The 13,346-nt window shown below is 45.2% G+C and overlaps 1 protein-coding gene and 1 non-coding gene across 8 annotated transcripts in view; both read right to left on the reverse strand.

Annotated features, from left to right (window-relative positions):
* The window catches only part of Trh (thyrotropin releasing hormone), an 80,619-nt gene that overhangs the window by 6,389 nt on the left and 60,884 nt on the right, over positions 1-13,346 (reverse strand). The window lies entirely within an intron of this gene.
* Positions 183-326, reverse strand: LOC132654417 (small nucleolar RNA SNORA48). The gene has a single exon (XR_009592069.1). It is a non-coding gene; the product is annotated as a small nucleolar RNA SNORA48 (small nucleolar RNA).

A 13,346-nucleotide genomic window follows, 5' to 3' on the forward strand; every position in this document is an offset into this window, starting at 1 on the left:
CTTCTCCTCTCTCCAATCTGGCCACCACATATTCGTACATTGTGGTGGCTCCTGCTGCAGTCTGGCCATGGGACTGGAAGGTCCCTGGGCGACATCTTCCATTTGTGCTGGTCTGTGGGTGGCCTGGAGGTCCACAGGTTTTTGTCTGTCTTCCTCCTCCTGAGTTTGATTTGATTAAATTTTTATGAATCCTAGACATAAGACAGCTTTGGCCACCAAGCCAGGCATCAAGGTAGGATAAACAAAGGACCGTCATTTGCTCTTCCCCTGACTGTTATAAGAACACCACCACCAACAAGGTGTCTCTTTGATCATTGCCAGGGAGTAACTGTCAGTTCTTAATGAGTTTAGCTTGTTTTTGTTTTGCTGTGCAGCAGCATGTATCCATAGAGAAACAGTAGGTAAAATCAAAACAATAACCACAACAAAAACACCAGGGAAAACAGGTAGAAACACTACCAGGTGAAGAAGCCTAGAAGCTGGGCTGGAAGCCTAGGGTGTGGCTCCCTGGTGAGCCTGTTGGTTGGCCAGAGTGGCTAGAGAGAAGGGGTGTTCCTAAGAAGCCTCAGGAACCCACTCCTTAGCTTTGACACAATGGGCCTTGCTGACCTTGGAGTGGCCACCCATCTTGAGATCCTTTCATATTCAAAATGACCTAGAGCAGTTCTCTCCCAGCCCTGACTGCTAGCACCCAAGTTCAGATGCTCTAAACCACTTTCACCCACCCTATCAGTTAAGGCAGGTACCAGGAGACAACTATTATAATAGTGTTTATGCCCCAGTTCTGAAGTGACCCAAACTGGCCAATCCTAAACCTGCTGACCCTGCCTTGACTATTCCTGTAGCAGGCTTCTCACCCCCCATCTGAGCCCTGGTGCTTCCCTGTATAGCACCTGTGGAGTGGGATGATCTGAGTCTGTTCTTCATATCTACTTGTTTTATCTTTGAGACAAGGTCTTGCTATGTCACCAAACCTAGCCTGGTATTGTTATACCTAGTTCATGAGACCCCAAAGACCAGGAATAGACTGCTGTAAATACATGAGGGATTTTTTTGTTTTGTTTTGTTTTTTTGCTTTTTATTGTATACATGCTCGAACACGGGTCACAAGGAATGCAGCCCTGAGGTCTAGGGCAACAAGGTTTTTAAAGCAGGGACTTACATGCTTTGTCGTTACATGATTGGGTAAGGGAAATTTGACTTTTGAAATGATTGGCCCAAGACCACAAACAGTTCTGGCCTGGCCATATGGGCCAATTTCCTAGCAACTGTATAACTAGTGGGCGGGGAAAGAATGCAGTGAGGCTAGTTTTTCCCCTCAGGTGGCTGGACATGTCTCCACCTAGCTGGCCTTAGTTCAGGCTTATGCTTTAAACTTTAAAATAATAGCCACTGATTTTTAATTCTTTGGTCTTTCAGTATGATGTAGCTCAGGGAGGCCTCCAATTTGAGATCCTGCTGCCTCACTCTCCCAAGTGCTGGATTACAGGACTGTGCCACCATGACTACTTATAAAAAACGTTTAGTTGCAGTCATGTCCTTCTGACCTATTGGCTTCACTTTACCTGAGCAATCCAATCTACATTTTAATGGCAATTCCTGACCCCACATGTATTCTCTCTCCCTCTCCCTTTCCCCTGAGGATCCAACCCAAGGGCTTTCCGATTGAACTCTAGGAAGGACGAAGCTGTCCTTGATTCTCAGACTAATGCAGTTTAAGTTTGGAAAATGAATAGCGGGATTGTTTAATGGCAAATATGAGCCTCTATTTCTAAACTCTAGCACCTTAACACACAACACTGCAGCTCTGCTAAATCTGGGTGTCCTTAGGTGGTGGTCATACAATCAGCAAGCCTGGAGGTCATTAAAAATTGCCACCCCCACCCCCATCAGCTTTGGACTGTTTTCCCAGTGAATAAGCTAATTTTAAGAAAGGGGACAATGAGACAGTTGCCCTTTTTAGAATTTAAAATACCCTGAGAAATGATAGAGGAAGCATCACAATTGTCACTCCCTGAAATTTCAAATAGCATAAGAGAGAGAAGGAGGAGTTAATGGGCTTTGTGCAGGAGCATTAAGGAAAATCTATTTCCTCCTGGGAAAATGTGGCTACTTTGTGGATTTAGTTTTTACAGGTCCAGAGCTTAATTACAATTTACTTTGGGCTAGCTTTAGTCCCCCTCCCACCCCCCCACAAATAGCCATTTCTTGTCTAGCTCTGTGCCAGACCTAACATCCTGTGGCTAACAGATACAGATTCTTCAATTCATACAAATGTATGAGCAGACCTCTGATTTCTCCACCCATCAAAGGGCTGAGAATGCTGTCATGTGGCCGCTAAGGACTATAACAGAGTTCTCCCAACTTTGCCATGACCTGTCTGCTTCTACTGATGTATTTGCCTTTCTTTGTTCCATAACTAATCAAAACTTCAAGAAACTACTTCCATGTTACAACATAGAATTTGAAGTGACCTAAATCTGTGTTCCTGGGCCATGGTCAAGTCAGTTCAGAATAAACTGTCTCTCATCCTCTTTGAGATTAGAGTTGTGTTTTCTTTCCATGAACAATCCCAAGCTCATCATAGAGTCATATGCTGTCAGAAGAAGTACTACAAAGAGGCCTGGTGAGATGGCTCATGGGTAAAGGTGCTTGCTGCTAAGCCTGATGGCTTGAGTTTGATTCCTTGAACTCACACGGTGGAAGGAGAGAACTGACTCTAGCAAGTTGCTCTCAGACCTTTACATGGAGCCACAACTCTCCCCTTGCAAATAAATCAATAATAAAAATTAAAAAAACACACAAAGAAAACATGGGTGTGCTTTATGTATGTATCTATTTATGTATGTATGTGTGGGTGGTATGTGTGTATGCATGTGTGTATATGTATATATACACATGTGATTAGTTCTGTGAAACTTTATCATGTGTGGGTTTGCTGATCAACCGCAAAATGGCTATTTAAAAATATTGGGGGCGGAGTCTAGAGATATGGCTCAGTGGTTAGGATCGCTGGTTGCTCTTCCAGAGAAGCTGTGTTTGGTTCCCAGTACCCACATAGTAACTTACAATCAGCTATAACTCTGATTCTAGGTGGTCCAATGCCCTCTTCTGGCCTCTGAGGGCTGAGCATGCATGTGGGGCATAGAAACTCACACAAGCAAATACACATGCACATAAGTAAAGTGTTGATTTTAATTTTATTTTTAGAAACAGGGTCTTACTTTCTTTTTTTTTTTTTGTTTGTTTGGTTTTTTTTTTTTTTTGTTGTTGTTGTTTTGTTTTAAATTTGTGAGTGCTTTGCCTGCATGTATATAAATTCACCAAGGGCATACATGGTGCTCTTGGAAGCCAGAGAGGATATTGGAGTCCCTGAAACTGGAGTTACAGAGAAGACAGTTGTAAGCCACTGTGTGGATGCTGGGAGTGGGACTTAGGGTCTATACAAGAGTAGCTGGTGCTCTTAATCACTGAGCCATCTCTTATGCCCTAGAGTGGCTTTCACTGGGAAGGCAGAGGCAGAAGGATCTCTGTGAGTTCAAGGCCAGCCTGGAGTTCCAGGACAGTGACAGCCACATAGTGAAACCTTGTCTCAAAAATCAAAACAGGCAAACAGACTCTAGAAAATATCACAGACAAAGACCCAATGCTTTTCCTTGTAATTGTTTTGAAAATAATGAAGATACTTTTTGCCCAAGATCATAAAAACTATCTGGTAAAAGTAGTCAACTTCCATGGACCCCCTACTGGGAAGCCTTTCTAGTCTAGGCCCCTCCCCTTCCTTAGTAGAGCTGGATGGAGGTGAGCTATGGCTCCCTAATGCTAAATCTACAGTCACCACTTCATCCCTTTATTCAGCAAGTTGCTCACAGCATTGCACAGCCTCAGGCAAGGCTCTGGACTTGAGGTCATAGTGGGGTATCAGCAGATACAAGATAAGAGAAAGAGGGGAGCTGGGCAGATGTCACCAGGCCTTGGTAGCCTTGGAGATAGATTTGGGTTCAGACAACAGAACAGTTTAAAGCAGGGAGAATGCCATCTGATTTATCCCTTCAGGCTACCTGCCTGGTGAGCTATGAGTGCCCAGGTGCTCCTTCTTGAACTGTCCTGCCTCAATTTCCCTCATTTTCTGTCCTCTTTCCCCTCTTAGGCTTACACTCTGCTCACTTCGGAGCTGCCCATGCTCTTCCTGGCCCAGCCTGCCTCTGCCTTCACCCCATGCACCTTCCCCTGGTGCTCCTGCGGCAAGCTAGTGCCCTGAGAACCAACTTAGCGACAGAAAACTACACACACACACACACACACACACACACACACACACAGACCCTCCTCTGAAATCCCCGTCCAGCTGCAAGTCTCACCATGCAGTAGACTAGCTAACTTGAAATGCACAGAAATCCACCTGCCCCTGCTCCCAGAATGCTGAGATCAAAGGTGCCCACCACCACGACTGGCCCCTAAAAAAACCTTTTTAACAGGAAGTCTTGTAAAGGGTTTCTGTAACCCAGAATCTGGGATTTCACAGGTTCATGGCAGAGAAGAGGTGAGACTCTGGCTTCTAAAATGTTTGACGCTAGCCTTCAGATAATCTCGAGAAGGCTTATGCTAATTCTGATGAGGACAGAAGCTTGGCGGGGCTGGGTGGTGGTGGTGGGGTGGTGGTGTGAGACATCTTGCTGCCAGGACGTCACACTTGCTTGGCGGACCAGACACCCCATCATCCATCAAGCCTGCCAGAGATAACAAGCCCCCCTCCCCCCTTGCTCTAGCTTCTTATTGCTAGAACAAAATAAAAACCAACTTGCAATCGTTTGGCTATTTAGGTGTATTTATCTTGCTGTCAGCCACAGTGGGCTTGATCCTGATGTTCTGAGCTAATTAGAGCTTGCCCTCACTTAAGTGGCATCTGCATCCTGAATATTGGAGCTAGGGGAGCAGGGATGAGTGTGCTAGTGCTGAGCCATGAGTCAGAGTGACAGGAGATGGAGGAGGAAGGGCCCAGCCACAGCTGATGAGATCTTCAATACAGTCCACACCCCAGACCCCCCCAGAACCAACACTCCTTTCTGTCATCCTGTGAGGGTCCATCCATCTGAGGTGGATGTTGTGCTGTTTTACTTGCCAGTATCTTGCTACTGATTTTGAAAGAACCTCCCCTTTCAAGCATATGCCTTAGCTTAGAGCCCACTCTTCCCAGGTTCTTGAGGGCAAGCTGTGCAGCAATAGCAACAGCACTAGGACCAGATGGCAGAGGTCCTTGCTGTGCAGCTGGATCCCTGCCAGCCTTTCCAATTGGTACTGAGGTTGACCGTTGGTCTTCCCACTAAGCAATAAGTCCACACCTGTGTTTTCTTTGCCCCTTTTAAGCCTTTCTCTCTCCTTTCAATTCTTTCTCTCTCTCTCTCTCCCTTCCTCTCTCCCTCCCTCCGTCCCCCCTTCCTCTTTTTATCCCTCTTCTTTCATCTATTCCCGAACCCTTTCTTGTCCACTGTGATGTGACCACCAAGCTGAGAGGTGCTCGTCCATTCCTTCTCTACCACAACTGAGGCCTTCTGAAACCACGCCCCACAATCACTCTCTGTGTGGAAATAATATTAGACTCTTGAGGGCTTCTCTACTCCAGCTAGACAGAGACCGCTTGGATTTATGAAAGCTTTAAGGCACAATAACTAGGCAGATATCAACCCTCTAAGATATTTTGCTATTTCCCAGCTACACCTCCCAAGTTAGGTGCCATAATAGTTCCTTTCTAGGATGCTTCTGTTCCATCATGCCAGCACATGCTCATGGTCTTTGCTGCCCCGTGGCAACTTCATTCTCTCTAGCTTCCTTTTCTCCTGCTACATCTTCTGCTTCCTCTCTGTCCCGGTCTCATGGTCCCTCTCAGACTCCAAGCTGGGGACCCTAAGCCCCACCTCCCTCTCTTCTGCCAAATCACACTTTTCAGCATTTTTATTAACCAGTCCACTTTATATTAGGCAGAGCAAGGTTTACACAGCAAAGACAAGTGTGCCTGAGAATGTGCTCATCTGGGTGACAACCAGATTTGGGGGGCCAGTAATTAGCATGAGGATACATAGCACAGACTAACCCCAATAACTCTTTTCTCCCTGAAGTTGTTTCTGGCGGGAATTGTGTTCACAGTGAATGTGAATGTAACTAATACAGCCACCCAGAATCGGGCTCTGTTTGAAGTCCTGATTGATAGGCCTTTTTCTCTGCATTGGGAATTCTGCAGAGTCATAGATTCAGGCTCTAGGGAAGGGAACTGCCAAGGAGGCAACTGTAGAGAGTAAACATCAAGGGCAACAGGAAGAAACTAGCTTCGCTTACAGTGCCCAAAGTATTGGAAATGTTTTCTGCTTATCCAAAAACAGTTCTTAGAAGCTTGAAACAAAAGCTCTATTTTCCCTCATATCAATAGCTATAATTTTGCCTTATTTACCTTCTGGTCTCTTACCTCTTATAATAGGACCCTGGTTTAAAAAGGAACACTATCCTCTACTCCTATGGGGGCTGTCTTAAGATGGGGCCAGCCTCGCCCTGGAAGAATCCATGTGACCAAGGCCTGACCAGGGAGCATCAAACTTTCTGGTTACAAGGACAGGTTTAAGGCCCAACATACGCTCAAGCTGGGCCAATAAGACTCTTACACTTAAGGTTTAAATTTTTATTAAAGATAAGACCTTCTAGATAGTCCTGCCTGGCCTTCAACTCACTATGTAGATAAGACTGCCCTCAAACTCATAGAGATCTGCTTGCCTCTGCCCCCTGAGTGCTGGGTTTAGAGGTGAATGACACTACATCGTGATAAAAGATATTAGAAAAGATATTTATTTACCTTTGTGCCATGATGTACGTATGAAGGTCGGAGGACCACCCAAGGGAGTTGGTTCTCTTCTTTCAACACGTGGGTTATTGAAACAAACCCAGGTAGTCAAGTTTGGTAGCAAGCACCTGTACCTGTTGAACTATCTTACTGGCCTCACACTTGAGATCTTTGCTGAAATTATGTATCTTTATTCATTCTGGTCTTGTTGGGGTATCCTAGTTAGGGTTTTTATTGCTGAGAGTAAGATATTATGACCAAAAGCAACCTGTGGAAAAAAGGGTCTATTTGGCTTACCCAAATCACAAGCCATCATTGAGGAAAACCACAGTGGGAACTCAAGCAGGCCAGGAACTTAGAGGCAGAAACTGAAGCATAGCCCATGAAGGAATGATACTTATTGGCTTATTCCCTATGCCTGGCTCAGCCTACTTTCTTCTATCTCCCAAGACCACGTGTTGGCAGATGACCACCCTCACCTGGCTGGGTCCTTTGTCTTAGGGTTTTATTAGTGTGAAGAGACACCATAACTATGGCAACTCTTTTGTTTGTTTGAGATAGGTTTTCTCTGTGTGTAGCTTCAATTGTCCTGGCACTCACACTATAGACCAGGCTGGCCTTGAACTCACAGAGATCTGCCAGGTTCTGCCTCAGCTTCTTAAAGGTGTATACCAGCCCTGCCTGACCATGGAAACTTCTATAAAGGAAAATATTTAGTTGAGGCTGGCTTACAGTTCAGAGGTTTAGTCCATTATTGTCATGGCAGGAAGCATGGCAGTGTGTAGGCAGACATGGTGCAGAAGAAGGTGCTGAGAATTCTATATCTTGATCTGCAGGCAGCAGGAGGAGACTGTGTGCCATACTGGGCATAGCTTGAGTACATATGACCCCCAAAGCCAGCCTCCACAGTGATACACTTCCTTCAATAAGGCCACACCTCTTAATAGTGTCACTCCCTATGGCCAAGCATTCAAATCCTTGAGTTTAAGAGGGCCATTCCTATTAAAACCACCACAACCACTAAGAACCCCCACAGAGTTGCCCACAGAATTGCCAGAAAGGCCAGTCTCATGAAGTAATTTCCTTAATTGAGGTTCTCTTTTCCCAGATTACTCTGGCTTGTGACAAACTGATAAAAAAAAAAATCTAATCAGTATATGGGTATCATCCCAGAACACCTGAGGTTGTTTTACATTTATTTTGTTTACTTATTTATTCCCATTTCGTGAGAAGACTCTAGATGTGGCTGCTATCACTGTGAAGTTAGTTGACTCAACAACTGTTTCCACAACTGTTGTGTGACTGTACTGATAAACTCTTGGATTTTATGAGATAGTACATTAGCCTCTCATTGCCAAAGTCAGTTGAGCTGCCATTTCTGCTACTTGCAAATCTATGGTGGTTTGAATGAGAAATGTCACCCATAGGCTCAGGCATTGAATGCTTGCTTCCCAGTTGGTGGCACTGTTTGAAAAAGTTTAAGTGGCGCAGCTTTGTTAGAGAAAGTGTATTTCTGGGGATAGTTTTTTTTTTTTAATAATTTTTATTTTTTATATTACTTATAGATTATTTACTTTATATCCCAGCTGTAGCTCCCTTCCTCATTCCCTCCCAATCCACCCTCCCTCCCTCATCTCCTCCCTGCTCCTTTCTAAGTCTACTAATAGGGGAGGTTCTCCTCCCCTTCCATCTGACCCTAGTTTATCAGGTCTCTTCAGGACTGGCTGCATTGTCCTCCTCTGGGGCCTAGCAAGGTTGCTTCTCCTTGGGGTGGGGGGGTTGGGGGAAGGTTGGTCAAAGAGCCTGCCACTGAGTTCATGTCAGAGACAGTACCTATCCCCCTTACTAGGGAAACCCACTTGGATGCTGAGCTGCCATGGGCTACGTCTGAGCAGGGGTTCTAGGTTATATCTATGCATGGTCCTTGGTTGGAGAATCAGTCTCAGAAAAAGCCCAGATATATTTGGTCCTTGTGGTGCTCTTGTCTTCTCCAGGTCTTACCAACTCCCCCTTCTTTCATATGATTTCTTGCACTCTGCCCAAGGTTTGGTTATGAGTCTCAGCATCTGCTATAATACACTGCTAGTAGTCTTTCAGAGGCCCTCTGTGGTAGGCTCCTGTCCTGTTTCTTGTTTTTTCCTACTTCAATATCCATCCTATTTGTCTTTCTAAGTGAGGATTGGTCATCTTATGGGGATAGGTTTTGAGCATACATAGTCTTGCCATATTTCTAGTTTGCTCTCTTTGCTTTATACTTTCATTTCAAGATGTGAGCTCTGAGATTCCTCCCTGCCACCATGCCTGCTGCTTAGTGCCATGCTTCCCTGTTGTGATAGACTTATTCCTCTTCAACTATAAGCTAAAAAAAAACCCCTCTTTCTCCTATAAATTGATTCTGTCATGTTGTTTTATCACAACAATAGAGAAGAAACTGACACTCTATCCAATGACAAAGAGGTGAAACTTGAAGAAATGAAAGCATCCTAGAGCTGAGCCATAGCAGAGAAGGCAGAAGAAAGGCATGTCAGTAAGGAATTCCCTGGGCCACTGAGGACCTGTGCTGAGCATGAGCTCTGCCTCTTGGTCCCTGGGACCTCTTTCATCACTTCACATCCTGGAGTTGTTTTAGCTTCTATTGACATGAGGATTTTGATAACACATACTGATAATAATACTTTTTTTTTCAACCACCTCATCTGTTACTACATTGTAATTTTTAAGACAATTTTTAAATGACATTAATTTATTTTGTTTGCCAGGGGAGGGAGGTGGGCATGCGAGTGCCACAGCCTGTGTGTGAAAATCAGAGGCCGATTTGAGGGAGCTGTTTTTTTCCATCATGTGGGTTCCAGAGATGGTGTTCAGCCCTGCTTGGTGTCAGGCGCCTTTAGCCACTGAGCCACCTTGATATTTATATTCTAGGTGTTTTTATGTTTTTGACAAAACATGGATGGTATAAATATTGCAGCTATTCCTATTTTACAGATGAAAAGCCTGAAACCTTGAGGGCAGATAACCGCTCAAAGTCATTGGGTGGAGACCAAGCCTGCCTCTTAACCATGCTCTGTCCTGGCTTTAGGGGCACTAAGACCAGCCATGTTTGGGCTTATTTGCATCATAGAAAAAGCTGAGTTCTGCTGGAGCAGTGAAGTCTTCTAGGTCTCTGGGAGAGAAGTGAAGGTGAAGGTGAGTGTCCCAAGACTTATCCCAGCCTGGAGGACAAAGTGTGACCTCAAAAGGTCTTCTCTAGCCTTTTCTACCATCTACGTATGCTCAGAGGGAGGTTAGAAAGCCTTCAAGGACAATGCTTTCCTGAGTGAATGGATGCATTCAGCATGAGGAGGAAGGGAGCAGTCCCTTCTCACAGGACACTCACAAGGCAGTGGAGAGACAAGACAGACACCAAGGAACAATTCCATGTCAAGACACATAGTTGATGACGTACTGTGGGGGAAGGTGTCTCCATAGACAGGAAATGTCCAGTCCAGCTGAACTATGAGGTGAAGCTGACTTGGTATCTGGGGGGTGGTTAGCATTTGAAGAGCGGGAGAAAATGGCCCCATGTACAGGTGGGAAGGCATGGAATCCAATCCAGGGTAAAAGACTCATTCTCTCCTTGCAGATGTGCCTAGCCCTCACTATTTCTGGTACTTTCATTACCACGTGGCCAAGAGATACCTGTGATCTAGGGCATGGATACCAGGGGAAAAATCTGAAAACAGAAAGAACAGATGCTCATAGCTCTGACCAATAGCTGGACAGAGAGGCGGGGGCTAGAACCGCCCAACCTGGGCATGGTGAATTTTGCCATGCTAAAGGCCAAGGCTGGATACTTCTGGGCTGCTCCAGGTGCCCATCTAGCTACAGCAAATGGATTTTCCTTTATTGGTTTTGAAGCCAGAGATAAATAAATTCAGGACAGCCATGATGGAGGCTCAGACAAGAAAGAGCTCTGAGGAGGGAGGAGGGCTGTAGGGGGGAGTAGAGCCTCACAGATTGAGTTTCCCTGTTTGGCTGCTACTTTGTTTTAAATTGTGGGGAAGCAATGACACCTTGCTGGGCCTTGGATTTCTTGTGGATCCAAGAAGTATGGTAAATTGTACCTTGCTTGGGTGCAGGGAGAGAATACAGACTGGCATGAGGCTTGCCTTCCATTGGACATGAGAAACAATTACAGTTGGAAATATTTTTTAAATTTAAAACAGTAAGAGTGTGTTTGCTTATAGTCTAGAGAGAGAGAGAGCAGGGTCTATTACCAATCAGAATCCTCTCGGGAGATAGAAAGTATCTTCAAAATGACCATTTAGTAAAAGGACTGCCTAGAAAGTTGCTAGGCTGAGATGGGTGTGGTGGCACACGCCTGTAATCCCAACACTCTCGGAGGCAGAGGCAGGTGAATCTCTGTGAGTTCCAGGCCAGTCAGTCTGGTCTACAAAGTGAGTCCAGGGCAGCCAGGGCTGCACAGAGAAACCTTGTCTCAAAAACAAAAACAAACAAACAACAACACCAAGAAGAAGAAAAGAAAATTACTAGTACATGGGTGAGAGATTGCTGTTTCAGTGTGAGAGAGGTTCTTAGTTCCATTCCAGCACTGAAGAAAAAAGTATGAACAGACCATGGCTTCAAGGAGGAGAGAAAGCAAGCCATTTCTGAAGCCCTAAGCCTACTGGGATGAGGGCAGGCTGCAGTTTTCCTGAACCAGAGAAAGCAGGGCTCCTTGAAAGGGTCTTGGCAGGAACTGTAACCTCCAGTTATGAGACTTCACCAAGCGGAAGCTAGGACATTAACACTTTTCTCTCTTCACCAGCCCTCCCTTGACAAAACCTACAGGGAAACCAGGGTCTGGGATGTAGCTTGGTTGTTAGAATGTTAGGTCAGCATGTACAAGGCCCTGGATTTGACCCCAAGCACTGCATAAACTAGGCATGATGGTTCATGCCTGTGATCCCAGCACTCAAGAAGTGGAGATAAGAGGATCAGAAATTGAAGGCCGTTCTAGCTATGGTAATGGTGTTGTGCCCGATTCATGAGACCCCAAAAGACCACCACCAGGAGTCAGGTCCGTTGCAAAACACCTGAGGATCTTTTTATTACAAGCTATTGCCAAGGCGGTGAGAGCCGAGAGCCTCATGCTCAGGTTAGTTGGGTGATTTAAAGAGTCCGGTCCCTCCCAGCATGCCCAAAGCAGGGGGATTCACGCCTGGCAAGCATCTATTAGTCGAAACACAAAAGGGGATGTTGCATTTTGAATTGATTGGCTATAGGAAGGCCCCTAAACCATTAATTGTCTAGCTTCCCTTGTTTGGCTGCCCTAGGGGAGAGGGGCTGGTTTCCTAGCAACTGTATCTCTAGTGGTCAGGAAAAGAATGCAGTAAGGCTAGTTTTTCCCAACAGGTGGCTGGACATCTAGCTAGCCTTCATTCAGGCTTGTGCTTTAAACTTTAAAACAATGCCCACTAATTTTTAATTCTTTGATCTCTCAATGGTTAATATTGCCAATTTGAGCTCGGTGTGGTGGTGCACACTTGAGAGGCAGAGGCAAGCAGATATCTGTGAGTTCAAAGTCAGCCTTCTCTACATATTGAGTTTCAGGCTTGCCAGGGGCACATAGTGAGACTTTGTCTTTTTTTTTTTTTAATTAGACAGGGTCTAGAATCACCTATGAGACAAGCATCTATATATATCTGTGAGAGGTTATGTAGATTAGACTAAATGGGATGACCCAGCCTGAACATGGGTGGCACCATTCTATAGGCTGAGGTTGATGACTACCAAAAAGAAGCATGTCATTCATCATTCTCAGCTTCTTGTCTGCAAATGTAACATGACACAATTCGACCCACTGCTTCTAACTGCATCCACAGTTTCCTGTCATGGTGGCTCTATACCCTGGAATTGTATAAGATTAAACCCTTCTTCCCTTAATTTGCTTTTGTCAAGTATTTTGCCATAGCAACAGGACAAGTAACTAATACAGCTACATAGAGACAAGCCTGGGATACATGAGACCCTCTCTCAAAACACAAACAAAACAAAACAAAACAAAACAAAACAAAACAAAACAACAAACTAAAAAGTAAGGGTGGTGGAGGGAGAAGAGAGCCTTGGCAAGGTCTGCATTCCCAGGTTAGGGAAGGTTGGAGAGCAGATCTTGAAGGCCAAATGGACAGGCCAAGCACGAAGGCATTCTGGGGTGCCCTGCTGGTAATGAACTTGAAGACCTCTTGTCAGAAAGGTGCTCTGAACTCTCCTCTAGAGTTGCAGATTGCAGTGAGGGGAATGCAATCACAGCAAGGAAGAAGGATTCGTTCGGCCTTATCATGGGCACAGACTGAGGGTGGGGCTTACACAGCAGCTCTTCGTAGGGACAGGAGTGGCCGGATGTTAAGCAGGCAGCAAGATGAGGACGGACCTGTGATTGATGAGCCTCTGGAGCCCAAGAGGTGGGGGAAATTAAAAGAAATTAAAAAAAGAAAGTTTAATAAATCCTGGCTGGCCTCATACAGACAGACCAACC

This window comes from Meriones unguiculatus, chromosome 5, assembly GCF_030254825.1.
Source record: "Meriones unguiculatus strain TT.TT164.6M chromosome 5, Bangor_MerUng_6.1, whole genome shotgun sequence".
In the NCBI taxonomy this organism is placed as follows: domain Eukaryota; kingdom Metazoa; phylum Chordata; class Mammalia; order Rodentia; family Muridae; genus Meriones; species Meriones unguiculatus.